At 39.0% G+C, this 22,307-nt stretch overlaps 1 long non-coding RNA gene across 1 annotated transcript; it reads left to right on the top strand.

Annotated features, from left to right (window-relative positions):
• Positions 1-840: 840 nt before the first annotated feature.
• Positions 841-20,641, top strand: LOC150065738 (uncharacterized). Its single transcript, XR_016534798.1, has 3 exons — positions 841-997; positions 5,875-6,163; positions 20,582-20,641. It is a non-coding gene; the product is annotated as an uncharacterized LOC150065738 (long non-coding RNA).
• The last annotated feature ends 1,666 nt before the right edge of the window (positions 20,642-22,307 follow it).

Genomic DNA, 22,307 nt, shown 5'->3' on the forward strand with positions numbered 1-22,307 from the left:
CTTGACATACTCCATGGCAGAGATGGAAGGAGGAATGGATATGTGTCCAGAAAGGGACTGATAGGAAATGAGGAGGAGGGGGGACCCACACATATTGACCAGGAAAGTGTAGCAGGAATAAGTTACTGCAGCTGGGTCTTAATGGCTTTTCTTCTCTGCCATCATTTTCCTTTAAGTCCAAAAGAAACTCTTTGTAATATGTGTTAAAAATTATGGTTCAGATTTCTGATGATCAAGTTACATAGATTAAAGTAATGGATACCAGACTCTGCATCAATTCTGGTATAAATATGGATGAAATGAATGTACATTATCCACTGTTATAAATCTGTGTGTTCAAGAAAAGACATAAATCTCCCAAACCTTTCCTACCTCAGGGTATGAAAGTATGTTGTTTTCTTTTTTCCTCGTGTGTTTGATAAAATTGTGATTTGGAGTAATTTGCTGATTTTGCAGGAAGCTTAGGCTTAAAACATTTTTTTGCAAAGAAAAAGGAGATAGAGGATACTATTTATAACAATGAATCATTAAAGTACTCCAGGCAGTTATCCTTACCAAGGAGGCTGGAGAAGCAAGGGTTAGGCAGCATTCCAGATGTGCGCTTGAGCAGAGGGGCTAAGCATTGGAGACATTTATAGCACTTGGCATCACTGTGAAGGGTCCTGGGCCCGAGGAGGTTTCTGGTCTCCCCCTCTTCCTTCAGTTCCATCACCACTGTGGGTCAGGGCCTTCAAGGCAGCCGTGTGAGATGGGCCCTTGACCACAGGATACAGAAATCTAGAAAGACTGAGTTCTCACTGCTGCTGCGACACTGGACAGATGAAAGTGACTGAGCTCCCTGCTGCCTGGAGACCTCCCATGAGTAAGAAGATGTTTCAACATGAATGAGCAGGACCAGAACTGAGTGCTGGGCACAAACCTACCTGCTGACCACTTTGCTGCTAGGTAGCAGCAGGCTGTCCCCCAACCCCCACCATCCACGTCTGTCTCACAGTCTGTAAGAGGAAGACATTTTGTTTTTCATAATATTGGCGTATTGGGGGGTGAAGGCACTTATAATTTCCCCATTTCAGCTAAAACTTTCACCATGTACGGATAAAAAAATCATGTCTGCCCAAATGGTCCCAAATGACATCATGAACATTCAGCCAATTTGTTTTTCACTTCAGCTGTTCCTTCTTCACCAAGCTAGGCACACTGCTGAGCCAAGATAAAGGTTCAGCTGTTTCTAAGTTTTAAGTCAAAAATGAAGACATCGATAAGGGAGCCCAGATGCTTTCTGTGAGATTGTCCCATTACTTCTCTGCTGCACTCTTCAGCCATGCTCACAACCATCTCCCCTCCCTTCCCTAAAGGGAAGGAAAACCCTTCCCTTTAGCCATCACCATCCTTTCTAATAGAAGAGATCTTCACATCTCATTTGTAAAAAAGAAAGAACCAGCAAAAATTTCTAATTCCTCTGAACTTATCCATCCTTTCTCCCTTCCCTCTGGAAAATTGAGTGAAGTGTTCCCCCAAGACTTAATATTTCCTCCCTTCTGCTCCTCAAGACCTTGTGCCACCAGGATGTCCTGTCTTCTGCATCTCTCCATTTTCTCTTCCTTTTGGTTCCTCTAGGTTTAAACAGGTTCAACTTTTTCCCATCTTAAAAATTATATATATATATATTCATCTATATTATATGTATACCTAAATTATTAAATACATCTAAATTATATATACATCTACAATATATACACACATATATACACACATACAATATATATGTACACACACACACACATATATATCATTTGATCATGTTGATCATTCTCATTTTGAGAGGCTCTCTTTCCGTAGCATGGACAAAGTACTACCAATCCTTTTTTCCCCTCCTAATTCTCTGGATTTCCTTCAATGTTTCCTTATTCATTGCTTCTATATAATAAAATGTCTAAATGTATATTTCTATACCACTCATCACTAGAGTTCAGAGCCAACTACCTCTTGTACATCCATTTAAATATTCTAGAGGTACCTAGCACACTCTATAACCTAAATTAGATGCAATTTTCTGCCACTTTGTATCTTGGTCTTACCTTATTTGTAAAATGGATGTAATGATAATTTAGGGCTTTCATGAGGTCAAATTGATGGACAGATAAGTATGTACTTACATTCATCATGAAATTCTGTATGCCTGTGAAGAGTGGCAAGGCTTCACTGAGTATCTAGAATGTACCCACAATCCTGAATGTTCAAGGGATTACAAGGGTGAACCAATGCAACAGGGATTCTCACAAAATACTATGTTGGAAATGAACTTGACAACTTGGTAGGGGACAGGAGTTGGGGAGAAGGGAAATAGGAGTGGCAATGTTCAACAAGAAGTGGACTCATTTTCACACTTATGTAACTATAATCCCTCTGTACATCCCCTTTACAACTGAAAAAAAAAAGAATAGAAAAATTCAACCAGTTTATTCTGAGCTACGTGAAAATGCCTCTTAGAACTATTTGAAGATTCTAAAGACATTTTGTCTTTTTCTTATATTTTTTTGCCAGTCCTGGACTTGAACTCAGGGCCTGAGCACTGTTCTTGGGCTTCCTTAAGGCTAGAGCTCTACCACTTGAACTATGTACCACTTTTGGCTTTTTCTATGTATGTAGTACCAAGGAATGGAACCTGCGTCTTTGTGCATGCTAGGCAAGCATTCTACCACTAGGCCAAACTCCTGGTCCTGTTGTTGTAGTTGTTTTTTCTTTTGTTTAATATTAGCTAAGTGAAATGAAATCCAGGATAGGGAAACGAGAGATTTATCCTTGAAGTAGTGCTGTGGTTCAAGGAGTAGAGTGGTAGCCTTGAACTGAAGAGCTCAGGGACAGTACCCAGGCCCAGAGTTCAAGTAGTCCTACAACTGATGAGAGAGAGAGACAGAGACAGACAGAGACAGAGACAGAGAGAGACACAGAGAGACAGAGAGATTTATCCTTGTGATTGTTTTTCATGTACTATGTAAAGTTATTTTTTTACTTTTGTTTTTTTCTTTCTTTTCCCCCCAATCGTTTATTCCCTATTGTTGCTATATCTGGCTTTGGTACCTGGTGTATTGTATATACATTTATTTGTTTATTTGAATCAGGGAGGAGGAAAAACAAGATGAAGAGACAAAAGACAAAGGGTGAACTTGTGTAATTGTGATATTCACAAGCCAAATATGTTGGAAATGAACTTTACAACTTGGGAGGCGGTTTGGACAGGGAAAATGGGAGAAAAACATGGGAAGGGGTAATAATGTGCAAGAAGTTATGTACTCACTAAATTATGAATGTAACTGTTACCCCTCTATACATCACCTTGATAATAAAATTTTTCAAAAATAAAATTAAGGTTAAGATTTGCCTTCAAAGTAAAAAAAATATTCAAAGTCTCCAAATTGCAATATAGGAGAAAGCCCCAAATCAACTCAGTTTTTTAGCATTTTTCTGATTTCATATGATGTATGTCAGCTCTGAGGAAGGCCCGCAATTTTGGGAAAAGAAGCAACTATATTAGAAGCATCTGCATTAGAACAGGTTGAGTATCTGCAGCCCAAAACACTGTTTAAAATTCAAGAGGCCTATGATCAAGAAATCTAGTAACAACAGATGTTGGAGGGGATATGCCCAGGAGGGATCACTACTACACTGTTGGTGGGAGTACAAACTTGTTCAACCACTATGGAAAGTAGTAGGGCAGTTCCTCAAAAGACTAAACATAGAGTTCCCCTGTGACCCAGCAATTCCACTATTTGGCATTTACCAATCATCCAGAAACACATCCACTAGCACAACAATGTTCTTTGCAGCACTATTTACCATAGCAAAGATATGGAACCAACTCAGATGTCTCTCAGTTGATGAGTGGATCAACAAGATGTGGTATTTATACACAATTCTATGCTGCTATCAGAAAGAACGATATTGCCCCATTTGTAAGGAAATAGAAAGACTTAGAAAAAATCCTATTAAGTGAAGTAAGCCAGACTCAATGGTTTCCCTCATTTGTCATAATCAGTAGAAACCTTGGGCTCTCCTAGCAGAGATTTACAATAGAGCAAAACCTAGATACATAAGGCCATATAATATGACACTAAATGAAAGGACCTCCAGGATATAGAAACAAGAGCCATATAATGAGTGATTGTTGTCCTTAATGTACTATGTTATCTCTCATCTCTTTTGCTGTCCCTTGGTTATCTTATATTGTTACAATATTTTACCTTGTTATCTGATACATCGGATGCATGCATATTTGGTTATTTGAAATAGGATAAGGAAGGGGGAAAACAAGATGAGTGCAGGGATAGGGGGAGGGAAATGGGGACCAAGACATGAGAAAGGGTATCAATGTATGTGAAGTAATGTACCTTCTATCTGGTGAATATAATATAACCCTTCTATTAATTACAATAAAAATATATGTAAAAATTCAAGAGGCCCTCTCAACCAGGTGCGGTAGCTCATGTCCATAATACTAGCTATTCAGGAGGCTGAGATCTGAGGATCACAGTTCAAATAAAGCCTGGGCACTAGAGTCCATGAGACTTTTATCTTCAATTAACCACTAGAAAACAAGAAGTGGTGTTCTGGCTCAAGGGGTAGGGTGGTAGCCTTGAGCTGAAGAGCTCAGGGATAATGCCCAGGCTCAGGGATAATGCCCAGGCCCAGGTGTAAGTTGGTAGCCTTGAGCTAAAACAAGGACAGGGCCCAGGCCGAGTTCAGGCCCCACAACCAACAAAAAATAAAAAAGAGGCCTTCTCTACAGTGACAGATGCTGTTTCCCAGGAGTCATGGTCATCTGTTCATGGAGACTTTTTTTATTCAGCTCTGATATCTAGTTCCCAGCATACCTGTGGTAGAGGATGCCAAAAGTAAAGAACACGGTAGTTCCCAGCTTCTGAAACTGAGAGCAGGAGCTTTCATGCAATCTCATAAAATGTGCAAAAGCTGCTAGATTATACCTTAGACAGCTGTCCTCTCTCCCATCTATAGAGGGAGAAGGAAGAAGTTAGGCTTTAGCCATTCTTTCCATAGGGGTGAGCCAAGGGAATGTTTCCAGATATTCCCAAGTCTCAACAGAGCAGGGAACATTGGGAGAAAGAATGGATCATATCTTTCCAAGATACTTTAAGGATACACTTGGCTAATGGGATTCTGTCCTGCCATCCCCTCACCATCTCTGTCTGTGTCTCACAGAAGTTTTGATTAGGTTGCAGTGTGGTGGCTTGGCTGAAGGTTAATGCATACATGGACAACTTACCAGCATCCTCATCTTCTCTGAAGTTCCCCCAGGAAAAAAAAGGAGGAACATTTAGATCAAGTTCCTGACTAAAGAAACATAAAACGGAACTAACCATCAAAGCTTAAGTTTTGGCTAATTTCCTAGTAACATTTGGCTCCATTTCAAGATATAAATTGGTCTTGGATACAATAGCTGAAATTCTTTGATTGCGAAAAGGAACGATCAGGTATGATGATTGCACTCCTGGCGTCATTTGTGTGTGACAGTCACAGGGCAGGCTCTCAGAGCCTTCATACCTCCAACAATCCAAGCCAGTGCTTGCTTCCCATCCAGAAGCTCTGAGCTCTTTCGAGTCCTGCAGCCAAAGCTGAGTTTCTCAGACATACCTTATTCTACATTCTTGGAGTGATGGGGTAGCGACAGTTTAAAGAGGCTTGCCAGCTACTGTAAAAGCAGAGGTCAGTGTTGCTTAAGGAGAACCTCAAATTCTTCCTTTCTATCCCAGAAGTCAAGTTTCTTAGATAGTATCTTACATAACCACATCCTCTTTGTGAATCCAAGCATACTAGAGTTTCATTAGCTCATAAAGATATGCTTTCTTTTCTTTGCAGCTCCAAACTATTGACAGAATCACCTCTGCCCAAAGACACTGCAAGTCATGGATCCTTCCATGCACGAGCCACTAGACCTCGGGGAAAGCACTGCTCCGAGGGAGGATGAAGTGGAATGTGTTGTTCTAGTCCAGGATGAACTACCAGAAAGACAGACTACAAGTAAGGGAGAGCAAGTAATTCAGTGTAGTCAAGGTGGCAGCTCAAGGACAAGAGGAAAACAGCCTTCAGAAGATAGCTATTTCCTGCCAATACCACCCCCGCCCCCGCACACACACACACTAAGAAGGTAATGTTGAACATGGGTAATTTTGAACATGTATTTTGCATCTGGTGTTATCCAAATGCAATCTCATTTTCTTTTCTTTGTGACTTTCCTTGCTGTATCTAAGATCCATTAATTAGTTTCTGGAATGTGCCCATCACTAGGCTATACACTGGGAAGGCAAGGGAAAACAAAACTCAGTAGGATATCCAGTTGCCTGAAATCTTTAGGAGATCAACATAATGAGATAAATGCAGAAGACGTGTGGTCCAGCCAGCCTGGAACTGGCTTTCTCTGAGCACAGGAATACTGGCAGAGGTCATAGTCAAGGATGATGGCTCTGGAGGAGATCTGCCACGTAGGCCATCATAGGAATTAATAAATAACTTTCACAGCATTGGGCTAGGTGCTGTTCTAAGACTATGATAAGTGCTAAATCACTTAATCCTCATGGTAGCCCCATTAGTTATATAATTATTCTCCTCACTTTCTAGCTAAAGAAACCAGGGCTCAGATATGCTAAATATATATCCTGTGCCATCAATGAGGTACACTTCTGATTCTCACTCAGGCAGTCAGTCTGACTTGGGAGACTGTGCTCTTGAACTTTGCTCATGGGCTCCAAGACAATGACAAAAATTGTAGACAGCTCAGGTCAGAAAGCAAGGTGAAAAGGAGGATGAGCAATTAAAAGGTGATGATGAAAAGAGGGGCAAGGACTGTATAAGCTATGATAAATCTTTTATTGGCAAACTGCTGGAAAGGCATTGCCAAGGGTTTATGAGAGGCCAATATGTATCACTTTGGAAACAGACATTTTATAGAAATGTATGAAGTGAGTTTGATCCACATGGAATAAAATCAACATAAGCAACAACCTAATTTGAAGAATTGCATTTGTTCAGATTGTTTGTTTATTAGCATAGGAGTCACAAAAAAAGTATGCTCAATTGTATTTCCTGTCAATGAATTCTCAATCAATACAAGAGAAGAGGCAATTCCTGTGTGTGTGTGTGTGTGTGTGTGTGTGTGTGTGTATCTGTGTGTGTGTGTGTACACTCATGCATGTGCATGTGCATCCACAGTTTGGGAATTTATTGTGATTCATTTCAAAGTATGATTTTGAGTTTGAGAACATTTTTCAGTGTTTAAATATGGGACATTTTAACTATAAACTTAAAGTAGAGGAAGGGAAGAAGGAAGGAAGGAAGGAAGAAAGGAAGGAAAGAAGGAAGGAAGGAAGGAGGGAGGGAGGGAGGGAGGGAGGGAGGAAGGAAGGAAGGAAGGAAGGAAGGAAGGAAGGAAGGAAGGAAGGAAGGAAGGAAGGAAGGCAGGCAGGCAGGCAGGCTGTAAAATGAACTATATCCAGATATAGAGCATGATTTCCCCCCCAGGATTCCTCATTTTATACTTTCGACAAGGAGCCCGGTGTATTAAGAAGCACACTAGTGATAAATAGTTCATTTCAGAAGGGAACCTAAAAAAATTTGCATTCAAATCTTTCTTAAATATAAGCTTTCTTAGTGTATCCTTTATTTTCAGGGTGCCTGGACTTTGCTATATTTTGAATAATAAGACTTTGACCAGGCACCGGTGGTTCACGTCTGTAATCAGAAGACTGAGATCTGAGGATCACAGTTCAAAGATAGCTGAGGCAGGAAAGTCCCTGAGGTTATTATCTCAGTTAATCACCAGAAAACTGGATGTGGCACTGTGACTTAAGTGGTAGAGTGATAGCCTTGAGCTGAAGAGCTCAGGGACAGTGCTCAGGCCCAGAGTTCAAGCCCCACAACCAACAACTAAAAAAGAAGACTGAATCACAAATGTGCAAATACATCATTTTGGCATTCTTTTTTGTGTTATATTTGAATTCATAAGAACAATCTGTATGGGACCAATATGATATTTTTAAAGATAGAGTGAACACACTATGCTTAATACAACTTTTGAGTTCAATGTTAAGATTATCTCTAAAGGTGAAATGTAGATAGTAGGAACATAATGGAGATAGACCAAATGTAACTTGGGTCACAAAAAGGCAACCAGACTAAAGAATCACGCTTTATTGAATGTCACCATCCATACTGTTTTATTGTGCACAGAGTTACATTTTTGAATGACTGGGTTAAAAGTTGAAGTTAATAGGGAAGGAGGAAAACAAGGTGAGGGATGGGGGTGGGGGGGAGGGAAATGGGGACCAAGACATGAGAAAGGGTATCAATGTATGTGAATTAATGCACCTTCTATCTGGCAAATATAATGTAACCCTTCTATTAACTACAATAAAAATATATGGAAAAATTGAAGTTAATTTTATTTGCCAGTGTTTATGTAGACAGCTAGCAATAACTGTCCTCATTTTATTTGTCTTTTCAGTAATTTCTTTAAATTTAAAATATTTGGGTTAATCTAGGATGTTGCTAAGTGAAATGAACTCCAAGCTATTGTATATATGTTTATTTGTTTATTTGAAATAGAGAAAGAAAGGGGGGAAAACAAGATGATTGGGAGGAGGTGGGGGGAAGATAATGGGGACAAAAACAGAAGGTATCAATGTGCAAGAAGTAATGCACTTACTACCTGACGAATATAACTGAAACCCCTCTATACATTATTCTGACAATAAAAAAGGAAAAAAATGAATAAAGAAAATTCTGCATATCAAAAAATATTTGGGTTAAACTATTCCTTTGAAAAGTTTTGAAATAACAGACGCATTTTTAAATGATCTATAAATTTAAAAATTACTGCATGTGTTTTTAAAAACTTGTTTGCTCAGATTGCTCATTGCTGGCGTCAAGAGCAGCATGTATGCTTGAACACGTCATCACCTCCACATTATTCCCTAAAAATGAACCATCCCCCAAGATTCATCTCTTGAACTTCAATCCATTCCGTGATGTTAGAAAAATGAGAAACCATATTTAATAAACAGTAGCACAAATATTCTTTTGAAATTGATTCTTTTGAATCAATTATGTGATTAAAAAATTACATTCAAAATCTATGTTGGCTCAACTAGAAAAATAACTGAGTTACAGTTTTCTGGTAAAGATTTAAATAACTTTGCATCATAGAAAATGGGGAAATGAAACAAAGGATGGAAACCTAGTTCAAGTGAAGAATTTCATTGTTCTTTTCAATGGTTAGAAAATGATCCACAGACATTCATTTCCTAGAAATATTGCAAATATTTTTATGAGCAAACTAAAGACCAAACTAACTTTTTAATTTTTCGTGCAGTTTCCTGGGGCTTTAATTAAGGTCCTGGACACTGTCCCTGAGCTTTTTCACTCAAGACTAAGGCTTTATCATTTGAGCCATAGCTTCCCTTTTGGCTCTTTTAGTAGTTAATTGGAGATAAGAATCTCACAGATTTTTCTTTCTAGGGTGATTTTGAACTGTGATCCTTATATCTCAGTTTCCTGAGTAGCTAAGATGACAGGCATGAGCTACAAGTACCTAGCCAACTTCTTAATTTTATGAAAGTACTGTATGAGAACTGAATAATGAAGTTTTATTAGGGGAATTCTGAGTTTCAAAAATCCTTTATCCATTTGTATGCCATTGAAGTATACCCATATACTTTGGTCATGCAAATCAGTACTGCAAAGTGGATGCTGTTAATTGAGAATAAAATCTGTCCTTATTTATTACAATGTCATGAGAATATTATGAGGGAAGACTGTTAAGGTTCTCCAATTAGGTGTGCTTACTCTGTATTTATTGATAGAGTGATATAACCCCCTCACCATCTCCTCAGATATTTTCCACAGAAGGAGTGGGAAGAAAGACGGGAGAGGAAAAGAGGAGAAAGGGAATGAACAGAGGTAGGGAAAAAGAGAAAGAAAAGAAAAAAAGAAAAGAGGTGGCAAGAAGAAGAAAGAGAGGAAAAGAGAGAGGAGGAGAGATAATTTAGTATGGTATCATCTCTTTGAAATAGTAAAAGAAGTTGCCTAATAGATTACTGACAATTGGTACTAACAATGAGTCCCACTGTAAGTGACTTCATGTTCAAATGGCCTCCTTCCATCTCTGCTGGTACTGTACACCTCATGATTATATGTATTTATTTGTTTCTATGCTTGTGCATACTTATTTGGAAGAGTTTGAAAAGAACTCTGTGGGTTCCACTGAGTTCCAAGAACTCAGTGGGAACCATTGGAAGGGAAAGGTCTTGCAAAATACAATTCTAGAAGAATCTTTCATTCATGCGCCAGAGAAACGGATTTTTTTTTTGCCAGTCCTGGGGCTTGAACTCAGGGCCTGCTTCTGTCCATGGGCTTTCTCAAGACTGGTGCTTTAGCACTTGAGCCACGGCATCACTTCCAGCATTTTCTGTGTATATGGTACCAAGGAGTCGAACCCACGGCTCCATGCATGTTAGGCAAGCACTGTACCACTAGGCTACACTCATGGCCCTGAAGCTAATGGTTTTATCTGATTCTCTGAGAGATGAAAATTAAGACATAAATTCAACTGATATGAGTGGCTGTCCAGGTGAGAAATGACAGCTGGAACTAAGTTCTTCACTGTGATCAGAAAACATATGAAAGACATAAACAAGCTTTAACCTTTCTGATCTTAGTTGGCTTTGGTCACCATGAAGTGTCCTTTTATCTAATCTGGTTCCAAATAACTTGATGTCTAAACTACTCAGTCAATGGATTCAGTGGTTTAAGACTATAAATCCAGAATTTTATTTGAAAAGACATGAATTGGCAAAAAAAATTCCTACCCCTATTCAAATGAGATCAGCATATAGACACCAGATTTACTTTTTTTCCCCATTTTTTTGTGGTACTGAAAACTAAACACAGAGCCTTGTGCATGCTAGACTGAGCTATGCCCTCAGCAAGATATCAAAATGCATATGGAAACCTAGGCTCATTTCCAAGGAATCTCAAATTAAAAAAAATGGCAGACATAGCATATTTCTTTAATACACATCTCTGTATGAGAGAGGAATGTGATTCTAAACAAGTTGGAGAGGCTGTGCAAAGCACTCCACACATCTATCCTTGATGGCATTTGCCTAGGGTAGAAACTACTGTTCTTCATACATGGACTGAGATAAATGTCTCCTGGCCACATGAGACACAGGCTTCAAGATTCCAGTCAGATAGATCTGCCTCTAAAACACATAATCGTTCCAACTTTTGCACAATGCTCCTTGACCTAGCACAGAAAGACAAGCCTTTGGGATGAGTCTACTTAAAATAACAACTTACTTCCTGGCAAGAAAACAGGAATCTTCTAGTATGGTCCCTTTTTACCTAGCCTCTTTCTGCGACAAGTAGGTCTTCTGTAAGTTCTTTGCATGATTAAATATTATCCCTGAAGACTGAAAATTGGGTCACATCTATCTGTGAGTTCTAGTTCCACTTCCCTGACGTAATTAACAAATTTTAATCCAGTGCTTTCTAGGTGCCAACCCTCAATCATGCTGTAAAATACACCAAAGCAGAACATGGAGGTATGGTTCAAGTGGTAGAGTGCCAATCCTGAGGAAAGAAGCAAAGTAAGAGTATAAGATACTGAGTTCAAACCCTAGTGCTGGCACAAAAATGTCATATAATTTCTATATCAATCTATCTATCATCTATCTATATCTATTTGCCAGGCACTGATGGCACCTGTAAACCTACATCTTCCAATTACTGTGATCTGAGAATTTCAGTTCAAAGCCAGTGTAGGAAGACAAATCCAAAATACTCCAAAAGAGATGAATGTCATATTAAAAGAACACTTAGGCTGGGTGTTAGTGGCTCACGCCTATAATCTAAGCTACTCAAGAGACTGAGATCTGAGACCTGAGGACCACAGTTCAAAGTCAGCCTGGGCAGGAAAGTCCACGACACTTTTTTTTGCCAGTCCTAAGGCTTGAACTCAGGGCCTGCGCACTATCGCTGACCTTCTTTTGCTCAAGGCTAGTGCTCTATCGCTTCCACCTTTTTCTGTTCATGTGATACTGAGGAATTAAACCCAGGGCTTCATGCATGCTAGACAGGCACTCTATCATGAAGCCACATTTCCAATCCTCCATGAGCTGTAGCTCAAGTGATAGAGTACTCTTTCAGTACAGAAGCTCAAGGACAAAATCTAAGCCCTGAGTTCAAGTCTCATGACCAGCACCAAAAAAGAAAAAAAATATGATGTGGAAATTTTAAGAGATCATCATCAGATGAGGTGACATTTGTGAATACCTGGGAATATGTGATGAAGTGTAGCACTGGTATATAATAACTTGGATAACTAGGGACCTTGACAGAGAACAGGGAGAATGGATATGGCGGTGGTGATAAAAATTGCATCAGAAGGCTGTAAGGAATGGTGAGGGCTCAGAATGATTTCTGCCATTCTGACACTGACATTTGAGAGTTTGATTGGGTTCCTGGCTATTCTCAGGAGCAGAGTGGCTGTGGTAATCTTTGAGGCTAATGCAAGGCTGAGCACTTCTATCTTTGTGTAGTCTTTTTCCTTTTGATGAGTCCCTGGACATATGAAATCTACCTCCTCTCCTGGTACTGTTATCAAACCTCATACTTGCATTCAAAATGGGGTCAAAAAAGAGAGAAGAAAAGGGCAATTGATTTGTATGTTTCAGTCATTTCCTTGGGAACACGCTGAGCTTTTACTCTGGGGTGACTGCGAAAGAGACCTTGCCTGTGATTAGATCTGTCAGGCAGTAGCTGTGTTTCACTAGGTACCTGAGGAAATAAAACCACAGGCAATTGCCAGTGTCTGCATGTCCAGAGGGTTGTCGGCTGTGCAGGACAATAATGTGTGTGTATGCGTGTATGTGTGTGTGGTGGGGGGGTGAAGGAGCCACTTGGCTATGACTTGGTGGTGAATTCTAGATGCAGATTACATGGCTCAGATTATGTGGCTCTCCATATCTGTGGCCCAGAATTAAACAAGGGCTCAGGGTCTGGTAAACAGGAAAATAAACAGGGAAAGCCTCACGTTATATCTCATGCTGATGCATCATTATAAACATTTTGCAAGTAGTTTCTGAAACGTCAGCCCGACTGGATCATCTTTCTTAAATTTTTTTTAAAAAGCTCAATATCTCCTATTTTCTAAAAGATAAAACCTAGAGTATCTAAAAAATTTAGCATAACTTGGCCTCAGTTTACTTCTCTAGCTCTCTCTCTCATCTTCATCCATTTTACCTGTGACACCCAAGCAACAATGGATTGTTCCAGTTCCGAAACATTATCCTGTTCACATTTCCTCTCATTGCTCTCTTTTTCTCTTCCTATCTATGCCTCTATCTTCTTTGTCCTTCTATCTCTGTTTCTTCATTTCCATCTCTCTGTCTCTCTATTTTACACACACACACACACACACACACACACACACACACACACACACACAATCTCTATCTTTTAAGAAATGTTGGCTCATTTCTCTTAGAAAGCCTCCTCTATCACATTAATTTCAGAGTATTTCCTGCATATATTTTTGTCCTTAAAAATACTGAGCTATAAATAACTCTTTATGCGATTCCTTTAGTAAATGAGTAAATGATAAACTTCTCAGGATCAGGTGCCTGATTTTACGTATCTTTCAATCTTTAGTGTTTGATGCAGTGCTAAAATGTAATACTCCATGGCTTGCATATTAGATGGAAGGGATGTATAGGCAGTAGAGGGAAAGGTATCTTCCAACTAGGTAATTTCAATAATTCTACTTCTCTTCTTCACAAGGCGTTACTTCCTTTAGTTTTATAAAGGTGTTGTGGCATAGGAAGACACATGCCATAACACTAGCAACTAACCTGTAAGACCACAGCCTGAGCTCCTTCTTCCTAGGGTAGCATTCATTCCTCTGTCCTTTGGTATTCTTCAGCCATTAAAATGCCTCTTTTTTCTTGAAGTCTGAATGACGTCGGCCTAGAATTTACAGAGCATCTTTTCTACCCTATTCTTCACTTTTCTGTTTTTAGCAGATAATGGAGAGGTAGCCAACTAGACATTTTATTCACCTCCCACAATCCTGCTTTGTCACCACCACTTTAGTCATCAAGAGTAAATGTAGAATTGCTGTTATGATAGATGCTACAGAGAAATCAACAGTTTAAGACTACATGATAATCCCAGCCCCAGTGGCTCACCCCTGTAATTCTAAGAGCTTGAGATCTGGGGATGAAGGTTCAAAGCTAGCCTAGGCAGACAAATCTGAAAGACCTTTGCCTCCTTATCTTTCAGCAAAAGGCTGGAAATAGAGGTGTGGCTCAAGTGGTTGAGCACCAACTTTCAGCAAAGAAGACAAGAAAAAGCACAAGGGCCTATGTTCAAGCCCCAGTACTAGCATAAAAAGGAGAGAAAGGGTGTGTGGGGGAGAATATGATATAATAAAGAAGACTAAAGAAAGTGCTTTTCTTTTTGTGCCAGTCCTGAACTCAGGTCACTTCTTTGCTAAAGGCAAGCATTCTACCACGTCAACCATTGCTTCACCTGGCACTTTTTGGAAGTTCATTAGAGAGTATGTCATGGATGATCCTACCCAGGCTGGCTATAAACTTCAATCTTCACATCTCAGGCTCCTACATAGCCAGGATTATAGACCTGAGCCACCAGTGCCAGGTAACTGACATATTTTGAATTTCATTGTCACTGTTGTCTCCTTGTACTTTGTCCCTTCTCTAGTGTTGCTGTCTTCCTCAATCCTGGCTCTTCTTAACTCTCATTTATTCTAATGTAGTTTTTCTCTTTGGTCCCTAATTGTATCAAGGCCATCAAATGATCTCGCCACTACAACCCCATAGTTGCTTTCTGTAAATCAAAACCAAAATAACATCAACTGTAAAACACAAAGCTTTTGACTATGCTGGTAGATAAAAGATTTTCTTCTGTATTTCATTGCTTGTAAAACTCTGGGTAAACCTTATAGCTATCACATGCTCATATCCTTCTTCGTTCTTGGTATCATTCACACCAGCCTAACTCTTCTGAGGAATCCATCATACTTAACAGACTCACTTTTCTCCAGTTCACCCTCTTTTTGAAAGTTCTTAAAGCAGATGTGGTCATTCCACATAAAATCCTTCATTAGCTCCTCATGACCTGTACGACAGAGTTTATTCTCCTAGTATGGCATACAAGATTTTTAATTTATGATCCCTGGAAATTCTTGATTCCATCTGCTGTCACAATCCACATGTCCCTTATGAGGTCTGGATCGCTCATACTTGACTGAACACTGAAGTGCCCACAGGTCTATCCACATACTTGCATGGCCCCAAAACTTCATCTGTAACATCCATCTGAAACTTCTTCACACCCAAATTCTTCCATCTCCCTAGATTTAACTAAGCATGTCTTGATTTCTCAGTGGGTCTTGGATGGGAACTGCCATAGTAACTTTCCAGTTTTACCCAAGTTCCCCAGTTTTGAAGTTGAACATCTTTCTCTGGGGATTCCGAACAATTACAGCCAGAATGTGTTGGCATATCAATGAGCTATGGCTCATGGATTATGCCCTTTGTTTCTTATAAAACCTGTGAACTGGTAGTAATATCTGAGTTTAAGAACTAGTAACTGCTCTGCAGTTCTATGGACATTACATGATAGAAAAGGAATTAAAACTAACTCAGGACACTTTTTATTCTTAGCCACCATGATCTGGACCATGATTTTGTTGAGTGCAAGGGATGAATTGCATTCACTTCTCTATTAAAGGTCTTTGCAGGAAAGACAGGACAAGGAAAACTATAAGTAAATGTTTGTTGTATAGATAAAATGAATTTCTGTTGCTGTAATTTAGTCATTATCTCTCGACATTGCTAGGAAAATTAGACTATATGTCTTTTTTTGTTCTCATTTATTTCTATGATGTTCTAAAATAAGGGATTTCAAAGTAGAAAGAAGTCTAGCACAAACACAGAGAATGGAAGTATTAAAAGGGCTTCCATATGGATGAAGAATTTGATTTGCATAATAATTGAGAGCTTGAATTAGGGGTGGGGTAGAAGGGAAACAGTTTCCACTACTAAGAATAAAACTATTCGCATTTCCCAAGTAGTAGGGGATGGATTAGGCTGCCTAGTAACATAACGAAGTTCTCCTCCTGGGAAGTATGGAAGCAGAAGCTGAGTCCAATTTGGTGAGATATTGCAGAGAAAGTTCTGATGGCCCATATTCTGGAAGAGCCTTGAAGCTGATTCCACCAAAAACAAAACAAAACCAACCAACCAAACAACAACAACAAAAAACACCCAGTCTACAAAACAGAGAAAGGAAAGAGGGGGGAAAAAAACTAACATGGAAATAGATAAGGCTACATCATTCTCCTAGTTATATAACTGGAAGTCTTTTTGGAGAGGAATGGCAACTTTGATCATGTATCTGTTCAATCACATGGAACCAGCACCGGGTGCATGCATCAAGTGACAGCAAGTATGAGGCCATCAGTTAAACCCTCCATTACATTAATGAAAGAAAGAAATGAAGTATAAAGAGAAAGGAAGGAAGGAAAGTAGAAAGGAAGGAGAGAGAGAAAGAATGAATGGAAGGAAGGAAGGAAGGAAGGAAGGAAAAAAAGGCACAAGTACATGAGAATAAGCTAATTGAAAGGCCACACCAGCAGATTGCTCTTACTATACCCTCCATTCTTGAGCTTCCTCATTTCTACCATATATCTTGGAATGATAGGCATCCCTGAAATGGAGAGAGCTAAAAATGAGTATCCCTCAGTGGGCCTGTTCTGTGGAAGAAAAGTAGAACATACAGAAAGAGGCTCTCACATTGGCTGGTGTGTCTGAATGCTGAATAAAACTGCATTTCCTTAGGGAGAACAGATTTAGGGATGATGGCTCCAAGTCCTAGAGGCAGAGTGAGGAAGTCTATCTAGTTCCAAGGTCCTAGGTGTTCCACAGTTTCTAGGGGGAAAAAAAAGAAGAAGAAGAAGAAGGAGAGATTCAAAAGGAGTTAAAACAACACTTGGTGAGGCCATCATAGCTTTGGCTTATGGAAGAGGCCAAGCCTAAAATTAGGTTCAAGATTGTGGCCATGGTAGAAAAGGCATCATCAGCAGATGCTGAATTATCCAGGCAGTGTCCCAGCCCTGGAAGCAGGAAGAGTCATTGGAGAGAGAGGGGTGGGCAAGAGAAGTGGCATTATAGTAAAGGAGGCAACCTGACATTTCAGTAATTGAATTGATGTGACTGGCCTAGGAAATGACTTGTTATCATCTCTTTCCTGGAATTACAGCTTTGATAGTATTTCTTTTTGATTTTATTTAAGTTCCTCAAGGAGAAAAGTTGTAGCTTGTATTAGTTTCTCCATATGATAGTGCCTAGAACGCCATGTGCTAAATGTCTTTCTTTTCAATGACTAAGGGAATAAGCAAAGGAAGGAAAAGTACTGCTTTTAGCAGGAGACCGTTTTAGATACTGGGATGGGGAAGAGGTAAGGTCTACAAATCAGGAGGACAGCATCTGTGTGCCTGGCTAATATAGAACAAGGTTGCTGAAGAAAATTCTGAGTTTAAATCAAGAATACAATCTGATTGATTCAACTGCCATATGAGTACATTGGTATTTTGATACCAGATTTTTCCCCATTTTGATTCTTTTGGGGGGGGAGGGGTCCTAGGGCTTGAACTCTGGGCCTGGGCGCTGTCCATGAGCTCTTCAGCTCAAGGCTACCACCCTACCCCTGAAGCCACAGCCCCACTTTCCACCCTTTTGATTCTCTTAGTTTCCTCTTGATTGTTGGTTTGAAAGCTTGGCATTTTGAATAATTTAGAAACTTCCCCAAAGAAGGAAAAGTATAAATCATTCAGTGATAACTTATTTTGATAATTATTTTGTCATAAAGGGTTTGCAATGCTTTATTATGCTTCTCCTCCTCCCTTTATTATGCCATTAAAAAGACTTTCTAAGTCTGATATGGTACTTGCTTTTTAAAATATTTTTATTATCTTTAAGTCGTTGAACAAAGGATTTACCATTCAACAGAGCAGTTTTTATTTATTTCCCTTTTTTTTCTTTTTTCAACAGAGTGGTTTGTGAATATATTGCATCTTGATCAATGTCACCACTATCACCATTCTCACCCACCCCTCCCAATCCACCCCTTCCCTTATTTTTCTTAATTTTTTATAGAATATGCCTTGACTTTATGACTATACTCTCTCTGCATCTTTATTCATCTAAACCTTTCTTTTTTACTTTACCCCACCCTTTTCAAGTACCCATTTTCTGGTGCTTATTTGCTAACCTTTGATTTCACCTGTCTAAGGAATTACACTGTTGAAATTCTCCTCTGAATCTACCATATTTCATGAGTTACTTTCTTGTAGTCTCTGGTATGTTTGTACTGTGATTTACTTGAGCAGTTCCCAGCTGTTGGACACTGGGTACTTTAAATTTTAATATTATAAACAGTAATATACATATCAGACTAGGCTAGCTTCATTGTAAACTAATTTTCAGAGAGCAGAAGTTATCGTCATAGTCTTTTATGTATATTATTAAATTACTCTCCAGGCTGGTTGAACCATTTGCTACTCTAAATGATTCCATGTGTGAATATCTACCTTACCATGTAGAGAGGACTGTTAAAATTCTATCTTAGCACAGAATAGACATCAGAGAAACCTGTCTAGTTCTCTGGCTAGAAGAAGGAACACAATGAACAGCCATATTAGAATTTCTACCATACAACTATCTCTTAATTGAATTGGTAAAACATTGATATACTGTACTGGTGAACTGGCATGGGAAAGACTTGACATGGTGACTCAGTATTTTGAATAAAATTATTATAAGGTCAATCAGGGAAGATGCCCATGCCTCCTTTTTTGTAATTATCAAAAGGCTGAGATGTAAGGTGTAGAACCCCCTCAGGACCCTGGTGCAGAAATTTCCTTCTACTTAATCCTGTTAAATCTTCCATGCAATATTTGTGTTACCTAGGCAACTGGTACACCTGGAGGCTGGCACCTTTCCTTTTCTGAAGTCACATCCTGGACCACCATATCACACCTCCTCCTGCTCCCTCCCTACTTAAACTTAGACCCTGCCAGGAGTTACCCTTTGTCATGGACCCTCACTGTGGAGTTTGTTCTCCAATAAAACCTCTTTGGCCTGGACCAACTGGAGGGTTTCTTACAATTATGTAACACTTTCAGAATGGTAATTTGGGAATATTGCTTAACACACATAATTGGCCATGTGAGTTCATATCTGTAAATGCTTAAGGAACCCATATCAAGGGGGAAAAAAACCCCACTGGCTAATTTCAGCAAGGTTATAAAATGTAAAAAAAAAAGTTAAGCCTCCTAGAAATACATAGTATATAAGCATTTTCATAAAAAGATATACTTAATGAATTTGAGGCATATTTATTTTAAAATATGAAATATTTGGGAAAAAATGAAATCAATAGAATTTCAACTAAATTTATGATTATCCAATAATATACAATAGTAATTGTTGATATGAGCTTGATGGAAAAGGATAGGAAACAAACATTAAAGTTTGGCTTTATTAATCAATGAAGAGATGCGCAACGCCATAGAATGTAGTTTCTAAGTTTGTCTTAATTTGTTTTCTCTTCCTTTTTGGTGCAGCTGTTTCCTTTTCCATTTCAAAGCAAAATGGCCTATACTAGGCTCCTTAACAAAACGGCATATACTATTTTCAGGGTGAGATCAAGGTCACAAGTAATGAGATCTTTACATATGACCTCAACCTAGTAGAGCTAGGAAAGTCATACAGCAGTTTTGTTTGCAAAGTTAAAAAAAGAAAAAGGAAAAAAAAAAGGATCCACTCCACTCCACTGGGTTGAAGTAGGATTTCTACAGGCCTGGAGGAACTTCACAAAGATTGGAAGGAATGTATTTGGCAAGAGAGTTCTCCTGGCCTGAGCATCTGACTTTCAAGGAGAGGGAAGGAAATCCCAGATAAAACGTCAAAAACAGATGTCCATGAGTACAATAGGCCTGCAAGAAAGGAGCAGTGTTGGTGTGAAGTATTACAGGAACTTACAGATAAAAATATAGTAGAAAGTAAATTTTTCAACCCCCTCTCCATGTGTACATGCCAACAGGTTCAGGACCGGGGTTGCTAAAGAGAAGAAAGAAAGTTAAAAACAAACAAACAAACAAAGGCAGATAATTTTATACATCTGTAACCTGGTGGGGAGTGGGAGGTGCTTAAGAATGAAAAGTACCAGTGAAAGTTAAATGAATTTAAAAGAAGTAGAAATGTACAAAATGGGATGAGAATTAAGCAGTGGAATTATATCTGATTACTGCCTACCATTGAATTATAAGGCTGTTTAGGGTCTCAAGTGAAGGGAAAAAGAAAAGGAGACTAATGTGATATTATTGTAGAAGCTGGCTGAGAGTTGGGAATGTGGATTGCTTCCCATGTCTTTTGAGATTCTCCATACGCAGAATATTTTGCTCATTTGTAACTTTCTTTGACAGAATCATCCTTCAAAAGATCAAAGAAATCAACTGAGGAACTTCAGCCTTAACAAGGAGCAGGAAAAGGAACACTGTCATCAAAATGGATTTGGTAAGGAATTGGGAAAAGTAACTGTGTAAGGACTCTGGATACAGTTTTAATGCCTAAACTTGAAAATAGTCTTTTAAAAATGTTTGAAAAGTAGCTGGTTGCCAGTATCTCATGCCTGTAATCCTAATTAGTCAGGAAGATGAGATCTGACAGGGATATGAAGCCAGCCTCAGCAGGAAAGTACGTGAGATTTCTATCTCCAGTGAACTACAGAAAAAAATTGGAAGTGGTACTGTGGCTCAAATAGTAGACTGCCAGCCCTGAACACAATAGGCTCAGGGACAGCACCCAGGCTCAGGGTTCAAGTCTCAGGACAGGAAAGGGAAAAAAAAGTCTAAAAAGTAAAACTTATGTGAGAAGGGAGAATGTCAATAAATAAACTATATTTTGCAGATAGAAATGGAAACTGACTATACCCGTCTTGACCCAGCTTGTCCCAAATTTCTACTAAAAACATCATAAATTGACAGGAATGACAGTGATCAAAATGCCTTGTGTTCAGAGATGGCTTTGTTGAATGGCAACTCTTGTATAACTACTTAAAGGTAACAAAAAATATCCTGTCAATTTACAAAAAAAAATCTTCTGAAAAAAATTAAAATGCTCTATAAAGCAAATGCTAATGAAGTCTCACAGAAAGAACAACAAATGAGAAGCAAAATGGCAAGAAGTTTATTTCTAGAATCTGATAGAATTATACCCTGAAGAGAGCATTTGCATACGGTTTAGAAGAGAGAAATCTGCCCCTGTATGACCTCATAAAAGGGCCCCCCCATGAGGTAGGGAGATATGCTATGTCATTGGTACAAGCTACCTTCTGACCAGCATTACAGTCATTTAGGCATTAAATACTTGTACTCAGGGACTAATGGCAGTCCATGTCGTTTTCTCATCATTTGGTCAAGCCATTTTCTTCCTTAAGTCTTGTTTAATCATCTGAAAATGAAATTCACAGAGTAGCCAGGAAGATGAAATCCATACAAAGCATCAAGCCCACTGCCTGAAACACAGCAAACAATAAGTATGCATTATTTTCACTCATCCTTTGGAAGCTGGATCTGTTGAAGGACATGAACATTCCCAAGGTGGTAAAGAAGAATTAGGAAGAGAGAAAGCAATGGACAATAGTGACCTAGGAAATGGAGTCTCTCTAACAGGGAGGAAACGGGACAGGGAGGAAAGAAGAGCAGGGCATCCTGAGCCCATAGCAGAGCATACCAAAGCAGGAAGGAGAGAAAGGACTTCCCTCAATAGAGGTGCACCAGATAGAAGCTAGCTGCTTGGAGGCTTTGACTGGGCTTAGGGTTTACCCAAACAGTCAAGTATTGTCAGGTAAAACACAAGAAGTTCAATTTCATTTTAGCATTTATGACTTTTTTTTAAATTACTTGAACACAAATAACTCTGTGAATATTTGGAACACACTTATACAAGAACCTTATTAACCAGTAAGTTTTAAAATTCAAATTTAACTTGGTAGACTGTATTTTCATTTGCTAACTTTGGTGACTCCACTTTAACTCCTGGCTGCAGATGTTAGGAAGAAGTTTGACTTGCAAAGAAGTAGAGGTGAAGCAATTTGTATGAATTGTACATGCCCTGACACCTGCTAAACATTAATGGGATTGAAATCTC

Source organism: Megascapheus bottae, chromosome 3, assembly GCF_031878675.1.
Source record: "Megascapheus bottae isolate mThoBot1 chromosome 3, mThoBot2.hap1, whole genome shotgun sequence".
Lineage (NCBI taxonomy): Eukaryota > Metazoa > Chordata > Mammalia > Rodentia > Geomyidae > Megascapheus > Megascapheus bottae.